This window comes from Setaria italica, chromosome IV, assembly GCF_000263155.2.
Source record: "Setaria italica strain Yugu1 chromosome IV, Setaria_italica_v2.0, whole genome shotgun sequence".
Lineage (NCBI taxonomy): Eukaryota > Viridiplantae > Streptophyta > Magnoliopsida > Poales > Poaceae > Setaria > Setaria italica.
Window position 1 is genome coordinate 15147938 of NC_028453.1, and position 14553 is coordinate 15162490.

Here is a 14553-nt window from a genome sequence, read left to right on the forward strand (position 1 = left end):
ATTTTAAATCAATACATGTGCAGAATGATAAATAATGAATTGTTATGAATTATGTTTACGTACTTCCCATTCCCGGCCCGTCAATTGCTTTGGACCTACAAAGCTGTGGATGAACTCATATGTGTAGTATCCACATAAGTTGTTTCCATCCTCCTATCTCAAACACTATATATGGAAAAAGGAATTATGAAATATTCAAAAAGTCATGGTGTTTAAAGAAATGACACTACATGTCCAAATTGAATTCATACCGAAAAGTTCTTAATCACTAGATAAAAATAAACCTTACAAACAACCGAAGGATACAGGACACACAATATTCAAACCAAAAAAAAATCTAGTCATGATACAAGCATGTATGTCATGAACAGACAATATAAAAGCATGCCACTTAATTATACAAACAAGAGGTACTCGGTTCACCATTTTTTGCGTCACCAGGATCTTGCCATCACCTGTCTTCAGGTAGAGATGGGAAAGTGCGCTTTAAAGAGATAAGGTGCGGGGAGCGGGCTAAGCGGTTGTTGGAGATATAAGCAGGCCCGAAATTTTAGTTTTTTTGGCAGGTATTTTTCCGCCAAAATTTGGAGTTAGGTGGATTTATTTATCTTTATTTATGTAGATAATAAAGTATAAAGTTTTGAGTATTTGCATCTACTCATATATATTTTACTTTTCCATTTAAAAATTAGCATATAATCTTGAAATAAAAATAATGTTAGCTATTAAGAACCTTGAATCTTGCAAATGAATGGAAAGACTACGAAAGCTATGATCTGCTTTGAAAGCTAAATGAAGTATATGATTGCCCCATTTTCATCTTTCTTAGCCAAACATTTAGGGAATATTATAATGATGTTATAGTCCCGTGAAAATTTTTAGAAATTCCTGATAATATTTTAGGATTATTATGTATTAAAACATTTGGAGTAATTCTAGTAAAGATTGGAAATATAATTAAAATTTAAAATATGAGTATAATTCCCAATAAAATATAATTTATTTTACATAAAAAAAATGTGAACTCAATGTTATATCAAATTGACATTAAAAAGACAAAGTTAACTAGTACTCTATGGTGGAACCGCCCAAATTAACTTGGCTAAAGCACACTTAAGCCGCTTAACACGCGATCATGTACTTTAAACAAGTCAACTTGGTCGTCCGTCGGATTTCATCCGATAAACCACTTATCTCAGGATCGAGAAAGCAAGACTCGCACGAAGGCGAGTGGTTATAGAGATTACAACAGTCCATCTCAATTAAACAAGTGCATTAAATTATTACAACCTCAAGTTTGAAATTGAAGCTAAGTTTGCAGAGTTCTCAAATAACAGAAAAAACTGAGCGAAAGCTAAACGTCGTTGCAGGATATCATGACGAAGCCGATCATGACATCAATGATCCCGGTCCTCGCCATCCGAGGAGGGATCCCACTCAACCGTCCAACCAGGAGGAAGTTGGGGAGGCCAAGTGCCACTTGCGGCGATCTCAGGCGTATCAACATCACCTGAAAAGATGTGCCACAACAAGGCTGAGCGACTATGCTCAACAAGACTTAACGGACCGGTGGTACTACTCCACCAACACCTAGACATGCAAGCTTTTTGGCTCTGGGGGTTTGTTTTTGCCAAAAGCGACTAGTGTAGGTCCTTACTTTCAACATTTTAGCCACAAGTTCTATTGTTGTTTACCATTCTAAGTTAGCAACTATACTAAACCAAGCATAGTTTCCAAGCAATTAATATAGGTAACAAAATTAGATCATCATCATCTTTCATTCTTACTCAGTGTAGCATAGCAATCAAGTAGTCCCAAACTGTGAGAGGCAGACGAATCGATTCAAATTTCTTAACCATGCATGGCGAACCTAACCTCACGACATCCGCGCACCGCGAAGGGTCGCTTCACTTGTCAGCCGTCCCCATCAATTCCCAGACCCGTGTCGGGCCCACTTCCCTTGGTACAAGGCTCCATAGACCCAGCCTCTGCCGTTCTATGACCGCACTTGTCACCACATGCGGCCGTAAGGGAATTCCATTCCAGAGACAGTGGAATCCGCTCACGTTCCGGTTCAGGTACTAGGCTTCCCCATCCCATACTAGGTATGAGATTAGTACTTTCAACACTTGATCACGAACACTATCACATCTCGACCTTAGTCCAGTTTCATGTAGACAGACGGGGCAATCCACCGACCACCAAAATAGTTCACAGAGCCCTGCCCCGTCCATCGTCCTTATAGTTGTAACAAAAGGAAAGCAAACAACTCCTATAACTCGCGAGTGACAGTCAATCACTTGACTTTTACCGAGTCCTATTAAGCATTGAAACTACTCGGCCTATCATACTAGTGTTCAGATCAAAGGGCACTAATTCATGCATCTACGGTTTGAATCAATTCCTAAAAATGTAAATGCACAATCAAGCAACCAAATATATTGCAAGTAGTTAAAGATAGGAATTTATGCTCCGGGGCTTGCCTTCACATGGGAAGTTAGCGAACTGATCCTCGGCTTGCTCCGGTACAGGCTCGACTCCGACTTGCTGCAGATCAGCTACGGCTCCTTCTGGCGCCGGGTGAAGCTCGTATATTCCGTCAGCAAGGTTCAGCTCTACACGCAATGCAAATGCATCAAGTTCTATTACCATGCCTTCTCATAGGATGCAAAACATGAATTAGCACTGAAGTATAAATTACATCATGACCACATTCACAGGTTCTACACCTTCTTTATCTGCATAAGGTAAGGTGTGTTATGGTGTAAACCCGGTTGACTTAATTGTGTTGTGTACATATATACAACTTAACTTTATTAAACTTTAGATTGGAAAGTTAACCTATTTCTGAATGTTCTTTTGTACCTCTTCCGAAAAAGACTATTACCTTTACTTAAAGGTTCTTTCTTCCATTTAATTTGGTTCATCTCCCAAATTTTATTTCTATTATCAAAAGCAAGCTACGGAGTTGAAACTTTACCAGTAACTTAACCTTGTCATGATTAAGCTACTGCATAAATTTGAGGTTTATTAGAGTTGCACAAAAATAATTAAAATTGTTTCATTATGATAAGGTAGTGTGTGCTTAACTATTTTTAAGACAGAAACCATAACGAATTTGGGTATGAAATTTTAACAGTAGATTCCATAGGTGAAATAGAACCTTTGGTGAATTTTTCATAATTTTTAGCGAAGGGAATCTTTTTCCATACATTACTCCCATTTATTTTTCCCCCAAAAAGGAAAGTGGTTTTTCTTCTGCTTCTGATCAGGTTCTATATTTTTCCTACAAACTATACCACACCACTGACTTATTCCAATTTGTTTCATATTTTTCTCATCTCTAGTTTAATTGTTATGCAAAAAGATAAAAGCAATCTTAGATTTCCACGATAAAACTAAAATAGAGATTTGGACATCTGAGCTAGGCTCTACATCATTTTTATAAGCTTTCATTCTCTAAAACAAACACTTGAGACACTATTTTAGCATTTTTCTGCAATTTATTATGATTGAAATGGCTTAAACAAGGATTAAAACATATAATATTAATCCTAGCTGAGACATTTTAATTAGAAACTACACGTTTGTACTGAGTCTAGCAAAATTGGTTTGATATTTTTTTGAATTTTCTACGAGTTTTGGTGAATTTCCAAAGTTAAATACATTTTCTGCCGATTATAAAAGAAAAATCGTGACAAACTTACGGTTTAGCCCTCAAGTCTATACTTTATTTGCGTAGGGGTCCCTGGTTTTTGCACTAAAGCTCTTGGAAGAAACGGGAAGACACAGGGGTGCCCTCGGTGGCGCACCCGGCGGCGGTCCGACCAAATTCCGGCGATGCGCCGGCTAATCCAAGGCAAGAAGTCACGGGAAAGGCGCGAGAGCTCATCGGGAGTCGATTGGCAGCGGTTGGGGTGCAGAGGGGGCTCGGTGGAGGCAGAACGGCAAAAGGCGATGCTGCGGCTACGTTGGAGCTGGGCGGCGGCGTTCCAACGGCGTTGAAGCTTGGTGACGGCAATGGTCAGCGGCTTGAGCTGCGCGAGGTGGTGGCGGAGCGATTTGCGGCGTCGGCGAAGAGTGAGGCTGCGCAAAAGGGGGAGCTGCACGGGAGGACTGAGCGGTGATGCTTGGATGTGGTGCAGGGGAGCTTGGCGGGCGGCAAGGGCAAGCGGGGAAGGCGGGCACGAGCAGCGCTGGCGGAGGCTTTATAGCCGTGCGGGTCGTGTGGCTGGCCGATGGGTCGGAGGGGCGCGGCGCGTGCTGCTGCGGCCATTAATGGCGGCGGCACCATTGGCGGACAGGGGGGTGACTGGCGGGGTGCGGCAGGCGAGGTTACAGGCTCGGGCGAAATGAGCGTGCGCGCGAGGAACGGCTTTGCTGGGGCGTTGGGTTGGCGAGGCGGAGTCCAAGGCGTCGTGGCCGGGGTGGCAGGTGGTGGAGGCGGCGGCGTCAAGCAGGCGTCCGCGGGGACGCACGCTTGGGCAGGACCGCGGGCAAGGCATGCCCTCGGGCGAGGCGGAGCGGCCGGGAGAAGGTGGGACTGGCAGCGGGGTGCGCGAGGCGACGTCTTGCCGGGCTGGAGACTGAGCGAGACGACTTCACCGGTGATGCCGTGCCATGTGGCGGCGGTGCTCTGGAGCGCGCAGCGTGTGTGCTCTGGCGCGCTTTGGGCCAAGGGATTTGCGGGATTTCTTCACCGGGCCGATCTTCAAGCGCAATTACTCCAGATTTTTGAACCGCGCGACCTTAACCCCCTTTACAAAAGTTGTAGTCCTCAGTCCCAAGTTCAACTTTTGTAATTGAACCGAGTTCAAATTCGCAGCAGATTTGAAGATACAAAGCTTCAAAGTTTGGACGAACGCCGGATTTCCAGTTTGGCCAATTTCAAGATTTTTGGCTGACTTGAGCCCTAAATTTGAAAAGCTTCTGATATGAATTTGACCAGAGTCCAATTGAGGAAGTTGTTGTATAAACTTAGTTCTCAAAGTCTTATAAAGGGTTTTGCTGGTGTTCTGTTCAAGTTTTGTGAGATAAGCTTAAGCCAAGATGCATGGTTGAACTGCTTCCAAACTTAGCCTATATTGAGGCTGGGTTGACCGAACTAGCTGACTTTGACCTAGGTTTTGGAAGTCTTCTGTGCGGATTTCGACCTTACTCCTTTAGTCAAAGTTGTTAAGGGCTTGAAGCTCTAAAACTTTTGTATAGAGTTCAGCTTGAGTTTATTTTGGAAAATTCTAGATAAAGAGCTCCAAAGTTGGGGCTTTATCTGTTTTTCTTAAATGGACACAGTTTTGAACTTTGAGTTTTTGAAGTTGAGTTCTACAACTATTAGTTGGACAGATTCTTAAGTTCTTAAGCAAACATTTGAGTTATGGTTTAAACATTTGTTCATCTTGTGAGGGCAAAAGTGTCTTTTTACTTGTCTTCACAACTGCCAATTGTTCTTCTTTATGCTCTAATGACTTTATTTAAGATTAAACATGGTTTAATTAGGCTAGATTATTACATACTCGTCACCTTAAATCATAGTAGGAGAAGGGTGTGACTATGGAGACGTGCTATTTCAACAGCGTAGCTACCATTGCCTCTTCGGCGTGCCATCCTGCATCAGTGCCGCCCACCATTGCCTCTCCCGTGGCTTCTGACATCAGCACCGCCCACCATTGCCTCTGTAGCATGGCATCACGCATCGGTGCTGCGCACCATTGCCGGTGGCGGAGAGGGGATGCAAGGCGCTAGCGCAACAATCAGCGGCGGTAGCGGATTCAATGGATCCAATTCCAAAGAGATAAGGCAAGGCGTCAATGACTAGCGAGTCCCCTTGTAAGTGGCAAGACGTCGTACTTTTGGGATACAATTTTTCAAATTACTTATAAAATGAAACCAAACGTGCTCTATCAGGACATCAACTCCTCGAGACACTCTATATTGATTGTATGTGCATAGTAAAACTATAAAACTATCAAATATATGTTGATTTGGCCTATATATGTGTGCATCAACTCTATATGACTCGTGCCTCATAAACATGTACACACCACCAATAACAACATATATATATTTTTTTCAATTTTTTGTATCCTATTAGATGCACATGTAGTTCAATTTGAAATTAATTTTGATAACCTTGTAGAAATTCATTTAACATATAGAAAATAGTAAATTAGTTCCTAAATTTTTGAAACTTCTAGAAGGCAACTTATCCGTAATCTATTACATATAAAAAATGATTTGGTGCATATAAGATAATTATTTGTGTGTTACTTCACAATAGTGCAATAATAAAATCTACTACTTAAAAAATGGAAGGCCGACGTTTTTTGTATCTCCCTGGGATCAAACTTTCTCCTTCCGCGTCAACACTCAACAGGTAAACATCTCAGTGCCGTTCGTTCTTCCGCTCATCTCCCTACGCCTCCGACTCCACCTCCCCCTCCGCATGCCACCTCTTTCCTGATCCACAATGCCTCCTATGCTCCATCACCACGCCGGGCCGCCTCCACCCGGACCACGCCGCATCCGTGCGCCACCACGCCGAATCCACGGCGGAGGAGCCCGGGGACTCCAACGGTCCCTCCTCTCTTGCTGCTCGTTGCGCTCTCGGGCTCTTCTCCGTCCACCACTTCGGAGGCCATCCCCGTCCACCTCTTCGCCGTACATTCTTCTCCCTCTGCACCTTCTCATCGCCCGACACCGCCGCCTCCTCTTTCCTGGGACTCATCCGCCCGCACTCGCTCGATTGGTGCCTCCATCCATCCCACCGGCGGCCAGAGGACCTAGAAGCTCCCTACCCTCGCCTCATCTCCGGCCTCCGATCCAATCGGACCCGCCTTCCATCCGCCGGCAGCGTGTTACCTACGGGACGGGAGATCCATGGCCGCATCCCTCCGCCATCCTCAATGCGGCATCGGCGGCAGTGCACAGCTGCGAAGAAGGAACTAGACGCGGCGGTCACCCGCGCCTCTGTCGACCCCTCCACCATCTTCCATGGTGATGCCCTGATCCCTCCACCATCAAGCGCAGCCCGGCAGGAACACGGGGATTTGTAGCGTGCTCATCCTTGGTATTAGTTATTCTCCTTGTCCCTGCCGTATTCCCTCTCTATCAAATGCATCCAAAATCTCTCGGTTCAAGCACTCAAGCTTGGCTTCAAAAGACCTTATCTTCTCAAGCGCCAAGGAACACTGCACCAGGCGTTTCTTTCAGTAGCTCTATCTATGTTCTTATTTTATATTTCAGCAGCTCTATCTCTGTTCTTATTATTTTCAGGTATTTTCTCTAGCAACTCTCCATTTGGTGACAAGCTCTTGCCGCTTGCTTTCTTTTGGTTAGGCCATCCATGTTCTTTTCAGTAATTATTCTTGCTCAACGTATCGTGTGGATTAGTTATTAGTGGTGTGTTTGCTAGCTGAATCGAGGTTAAATAAAGGGCCTGGGAGTATGACCATGATGGAGATTATCAGGTATGTTTAATCAATGTTCATTGTAATAAATAGATAATTTATCCACTCATGTAGCATTGAATTTTGTAGTTCTGGATAAATATAGCATAAATGCCTTGCTGCGTGCTACCATTTGACTTTTGTATTTTGCAAATTTCTTATTGCAGTGCCACACTGCAAGTGTCGAATGCAGCTTTCTGAATATGATGGGATCTTGAGATGGGTCAATTATCTTTGAGAAGCATTATAAGCTTGATGTTTTCTGAACATCTCAGAATTCAGACACGTTGAGCTCAATTCATGGTTCTGTATGCAAGAGGTCAGTCCTATACTTTTCGGACAAGTTGATCCTCTGATCCTATCCTATACATTGCTGTATAGTTCATATCGGTTTACATGTGGATGAAATGAATGCCACACAGTTCCATTCGATGAAATGAGTGCATCATCAATTGACATGGTTTTTTTAGTTTGTTCAGTGTAAAGTTGTGCATCGTGAAATGCCGACACTTAGAGCTCTTTCATGCCATGTAGAGTGGACATAGATATAGCAAGGTATTAGGATTGGTACAATATGGCAGTTTTACGTGTTGTGGCTGCTATCCCGGTGACAGTTAGACAGATGCTGATGCCTTAAATTATGCTCTGCAGGTGTTGACCCCAAGTCAATAGTGTGCGAACTGGACAAACATTGATTGGACTACGCAGACAAGCATGATGCAGGTATTGGACAAGCATTGATTGGACTATCACCTTCTTCTGTTCAAATTGTTTTGTATAAATTCATATGCTATTTGTTATTGCCAGAAACTGTGGAGGACTGGGATCAGGAAAACTCTGGAGAAGGTTGTTGAATCGAAAAAGACAGATAGAAGCGCTCAAGAGATAGTAGGCTGGGGAGCAGATGGTGTGACTATGGGCAGTGTAATTGTTTGACAGTTACCTGAAGCTGCTACTCTTGAAGAAGGGTTCAAGAGGCTAGAGGAGTACACCAGGAATCACTATGCCACTAAGGTGCACTACCATGATGAACAAGGGGATTAGAACACAACAGAATACTTCTTGCCAGCGTAAAATTGTACGTAAAATACTTGCTGCTAGCGTAAAGATATAAAATAGAATTTGTTGGACTAGGATGATCAGATTGTACCTAGATTTATTTACTTTAAAAAAACTATATTCTTGAATTAACTATGTGTCTAGATCACCATTTCCCCCCTATCTGTTGTTATAACTATGAGGGTACAAAGGTCAAACGCGCTCCTCCGTTCCCCCAAATCGATCAGCGCCCCTCCGTTCCTACAAATGCGCTCGTGCTAATCACCTATGTCGTTGATCCATTCTACCTCCTCCAAGATGTCCCTTGCCTCCTACTACGATCGCGCCTCCATCTCTGGCCCTCCGATCGAAACCTAGGCGCCCTCCCTCATCACCTCACTCACCTCACGCAAACATTCGCCACCACCGCCGCATCGCCTCCGTCATCGATCCCCGCACCACCATCGTATCCACCCCGCCCCATCGTCTCATCCCCAGCACCTATGACTCAGTGAAGCCAAACCACCACAATCCCTTCTAACAATCAAAATGAGATCCCCGCTGCATCCTCTTTCATTTTCTGTATTTTCCATCGAAATCCATTGCTCATACATCATTCTAGCTTTTCTCCGGTGAACTCCGGCCATGCACGGCACATGGCACCACCGTCTAGTCGTCCTCGGTTTGGATGGAAGGAAGAAGATGAAGCTGTGACCTTTAGATCGAAAATCAACGGACTACGTTAGATGAAGGCCATAAACTTTCGCGTGGACATGGTGCACCGTAGACCATACACTAACACACGGGCAGCATCCGACCACCTGCGGTCGGTCAACGCCGACAAGTGGACCACACGCATGTTGCCATCCCCCTCCCCCATCTACAATGCATAGGCGCCGCCCCTGCATCCTCGCTTCGCTTGCCGCTGCAGCCTCCCCTCGCGCAGCCCCACGGCGTGGGCTCCTTCACCGCGAGGCTCGGGTCGAGCGTGCAGCACGAGAAGGCCCTCCCTCCCCCCCTGGAGTCGACGCCAGCGCCAGCATAGGAGAAGACGGCGGAGTGGCTGCTGTGGTGGCCGTGGTGGAAGGTGAGGAAGATCTCGCCGACCACCCTCCCCGCGATCTTGCCATGGTGGAGGAGGAGGTGGAGGTCCATGGCAACCTTGCGCCCCGATGGCAGGCCCCGCCGCAGCATGTCCAACACGTCGCGTACCACCCACCACAGCCGCCATGCCACGCCTGGCTCCGCCGCTGCCACCATGCCCTGCTGCTGCTGCTTCCCAGCAGCCATTCCTTGCTTCTGCTCTTCTCTCCCTCCCTCTCTCCGCTCTAGCTTCATCGGCGAGTACTTGAAGCTGAGCCCTTGATTTGATCCACGGCAAGCAGGGGTAAGCACCATAAACACCCGCTCGATTTGATTTGATTCGATTCACAAGAAGCCAAGAAGACGATCACCAACGATGCCTCCATCAATTCTTGAGAACGTGACTCCATGAGTTCTGGGCAACATCTACCTCTTTCTTTTTTCGATCAACTGATCTGATCAGTATAATCCTAATTATACTGCCATATATATTTCTTTACAGAGCACAACAAGGGGAGGAGACTAGGGAATCAGCCAATCCAATCACCTATTCGGGAATCAACCAATCAGAACCAAGGTACCGATTGAGGTTTATATTTTAGTATATAGCTAAGAAATTTTGCCCTACCTCACTGAATTGTGTCATTGTATTTTGTTTATTTTTCAAGCACATAGCATGGTCATATCATCAAGAAAATATTCATTTGGTAATGAGCAAAGAAGAAGAGGAAATGAATAGATGTGTTTATAGAGCACAGAGAGGAGCCAAATACATATCAGTTCAAAATCAAAGGAAGTTATTTGTGTAATTATGTACCTGAACCTTTGCCTATCAATCTTGTGTGCTGAAGATCCTAATGGTGGCATGAATTAATTTCTTTTGGTTAACATTGTATGCCAGAGATAAGTTGTGTTACTGTTCAAGTTAGTTTAAATAATTCATGTTGTAATCTTCAAAATTTCTACATCTCACACTGGATGCTTTAGTTTTTATCTATTTCTTATTTGTCAATCACACTGGATTGTAATATAGCTTCAGTTTGCTTATGGTAAGTCAAGGTATATCTTTCTTACTAATCAATCATTGATTCCATATAGCTAAAAGGTGAACTAATTTTGGACATATTTGTTCATTTGAAGGGACAAACCAGCTTTTGGCCATTCAATTACCATCTGTGAGACAATGAGAGCACCACTACGGTAGGTGAAAACCTTTGAGATATTAGGTGAGGCCATTCATTCATATGTGTGCTGTCTGCTCACAATATTCCTGAGCTCCTTGATCCCAATATTTTAATTTTCTGAGTTTGATCATTGGTAACTTAGGCACACTGGTTGACTCAGTGCCAGCTCTAGTATCATGCTTGTTTATTCTTTAGCATATGTTGGGCTTGCTCGGCTGCGCTACTTCCAACTGGCTGCAGCTGCAGCAGCTAGCAAGCAAGCCACTCGGCTGTGTTGGGTTGCAGCGCAAGCAGGGCAACGGAACAGCACCGGCATGCAGCAGCTACTACAGTAGCCTGAACGCTGGCTGCTGCAGCAGCACCTGCAGCGCTTTGCAGCCGAACGCTTCGTTTCTGTTTGAGGTTAATTATGAAGAGGAAGAAAATCCTCATGATCTAGGTATTGAATCAAAATAATTTCTACCATATGAGGTTGCCATGTATATTTTCCTACCAGCTGAGCATATGAGGTCTTGCTACGTGTTCTTTCTCCATCACAATTCACAAGTATTACTTTAGAAAATAGTTGCATGAACAATGCTGGCTGTTTTGTTCCTCTGATAATTTGTGGAGTTAGTTTGGTGCATCTCATAGTTCGTTGAAATGCATTCGTAAAAATTCTGTCTTTATGTGTATACAATGCAGTTTGATTAATATCTGTAATTGCATTATGGTGTCTCATTTTGTGCTCTTGCCCAATGCACTTTCTGTTAGGCAATGCCTTTAGACTGACCTATGCATTGTTCAGGCTTAGCTATATATTAAATTATTCTTCTAATGATAAATTGAATATATTTTCCTTCAGGTGAATCTTGCTGAAATTGAGGACTGCCAATCTGCCTCGATCCGCGTGGATCTACATAAGGTATCCTTACATCTGATTTTCTAGCTGATCAATTCAATCCACTCAAAATCCTGTGGTTCTCCTTGTCGATCCAATTTTCTAGCTATGCATTCTTTCAAAAGGTTCAGGTTAAAACTTTTTAGTGTATTTGAATTAGCATATGGTCACGTTTAATCTATCGGAGTTGACTTCATTTTGTAAATGAAGCTAAAGGTAGAGCAATCCATGTTGAAGGTAGTGTGCATGAAAGTGTTCTATCAGAAGACTTGTGGCGTCAAATAGAATGAATTCTGATCTTTTGATTCAAATGTGTTTTATCAAAGTCTTTTGTATAGTTCGGCAATATCTTCTGGATATATTCTAACAAGATTTGTTCAGAAAGGACTAGCTGGTAATTCATTTGTAATAATAAAAAAGTGAAGAAATTTGGTCCAGTTAGTAAGAACCAGTACAGAATAATTAGTTATATGTGCAGGGAGGTGTAACCACAAGAATGCCTATTTGTAACTGACCCATGTGGGGGCTGGATCCAACTCCATAGGAACACACCAGGTAACTGCACATGGTTGACCTGCTCCTGAATTCCTTCAATTTGTTCATGTAAAATCTAACAAGTTTGATTAGCTCACTTACGCAGCTTATCTTTTTTTTGAAACAAACAGTGATGTCCTTGCTTGCTCTGCTCAACACACCAATATGATATCAGAGATATGGAAATGTAGGTAGTTAGCTATATGAATGTAAGGTTCTCAATTTTGTGATCTGATTTGCAGTGATAGGATCATTTTGTGGAGTTTGTGAAGAACTTGGGGATATTTGATTAAATGTTCAACTGATCGCTGAACAACCTGCATTGTTATGGTATTGGTTATACACATCTTAGTGCACTTGCAGATCTTCTCTGTTAAATTTATCTTAGATTTCTCTATTTTTGTGAATTTTTATTTTAAAGATATGTGTGACAATGTGTGCAAAAAACTATTGAAGGGTAGGAGAATTCAAATATATTGTAGTTACTAATTTGTGATGAGCTCGTGCATTCATGCTTGCATTTTATTAAACGAAGTAGCCATGAGAATTTTAAACAATGTGCATTCATATGTTGATTGATTAATTTAAACATTTCACTTCCTTTCGCATAACATGATGAAATGCTATACTTATTTTGCCCTAGCAACGCAAGGGCACGGTCGGTATCAGTGAGAAAATAAATATAGGAATATGACACTCGTGATTTCAATAAGTTTACACTGCCTATAGGCACCTTTTTTTTTTAGGGCACGCCTATAGGCTCCTTCTGCAGAAGTCCTTTGCCTTTAATTTTTCTGGTGTCAAGAAAGTGTTTGACTTCATTTTTGGAGCGGAAGGTATGGTCATAATTCCTGTGATTATAATACCGGAAAGAGGAACAGACTGTCATGTTAGTATATGAAAATGATATCAATCTATGCTTATGAACGATGAAAGAGAGACCGCGCCGCCAAGATCCTGCACCTTGCGTCGGAGCTCATCCACAGTTCCCGCTGCGCCTTGGTTCGCTCCTCGTCCCGGGCTGCAGTCACGAAATCACTAGCGACGAACCAAAATTTTCGAGAATGAACGGGAATACAAACCATGCTAAGGGACTCACCTAATTTGAGGTTACCTTGCAGTGCCACGGCTTCTTGTTTCAGAGCTGCCGACTCGTTCTTAGCGTGGGCATTCTCTACCTGCAGCTCCTCGATCCGCAGGTTGGCAGCCTGCTGGCGCTCGGCAAACTGCGTCTCCAACCGCTCCAACCTAGCCTCCAGCTACTGCTGCATGTCGTAGGCCAGCATGGTGTTGACTGTCCACGAGAAGATGAGTAAAAGACATAGAAGAGAAGTATGGTAGGACTTTATTCCAAACTATTTCCATAAATATTGGTGAATATTTATATGCAGGTGATTAATTATAAAAATAAGAGAAAACACACCCTAAAGGAGTGTTGGTGGATGTTAGCACACTAAGTTGGTGAACCGCAAGCGTACGGATCAGTTGCAGCTCTTCCTAACTATCTCTAATGCTGTGTTTGGACGTAGATATTCAAGCTCAAAATTCGGAATTGGAATTGGTACCTCCGAATGTCGGCTGTTTGGATGTCCTGAAACTTAGAATTGGAAATGAAACCCAATACCAACTGGTATTCAGCCCACCTTCACCCCTTCATCTTCGATACCAACCCAACCTGCTCTTTATTCACTGGAATCGTCTCCTCCCCCACCCTCCGTCTCTCTCGCAAATTCGTACCAGCGTCTGGCATCGCCGCCCTCTCCTCCCTCCACCGGTGGGCTGCCCCGCGTCCCTCCCCTCCTTTCCCACCGGCGAGCTGCCCTCCCCTCCCCCTCCCCCCCACCGGCCTCTCCTCACCTCCCTCCGCCGGTGAGCCATGCCACCACCGCTCCCTTCCTCCACCAACGAGCCACGCCACCACTGCTCCCTCCCTCCATCGGCAGCCGCGCCGGCCTCCCTTCCTTCCTCCCTCCACCGATGGGTTGCGCTGCCACCGCTCCCTCCCTCCGCCAACAAGAAACACCGCCACCGCTCCCTCCCTCCATTGGCAGCCACGCTAGCCTCCCCTCCTCCCTCCCTCAGCTGATGGGCTATGCCGCCCTCTACTCCCTCTCCACTCTATGTCTGTGTGTGTGCGCGCGTGCGTGCGCTAGCTGAGCCATGACCAGGGTGGAGAAATGGAGAAGACAATGTAAATTCTTAATTTCACGACATACACATCAAAACATGAATTGGTATTTGCCACCCCCATTCACTTCCAACTAGCAATTCCATCTACACCCAAACGACAGATTTGGTATTATAACTCATTTCCAAAATTAGTCTGCTTTGGTATTGAACTCAATTCAATTCTAGGGTCTCCAATATCTACATCCAAATAGACCCTAAG

At 44.2% G+C, this 14553-nt stretch overlaps 1 long non-coding RNA gene across 2 annotated transcripts; it reads left to right on the top strand.

The window, feature by feature from the left end:
- The first annotated feature begins 6426 nt into the window (after positions 1-6426).
- LOC101772141 lies at positions 6427-8578 on the top strand. Of its 2 annotated transcripts, XR_215041.2 has the most exons (5): positions 6427-7066; positions 7273-7466; positions 7613-7764; positions 8097-8168; positions 8253-8578. It is a non-coding gene; the product is annotated as an uncharacterized LOC101772141 (long non-coding RNA). The 2 variants fall into 2 exon arrangements; XR_001163857.2 differs by having other exon boundaries at positions 6427-7466.
- The last annotated feature ends 5975 nt before the right edge of the window (positions 8579-14553 follow it).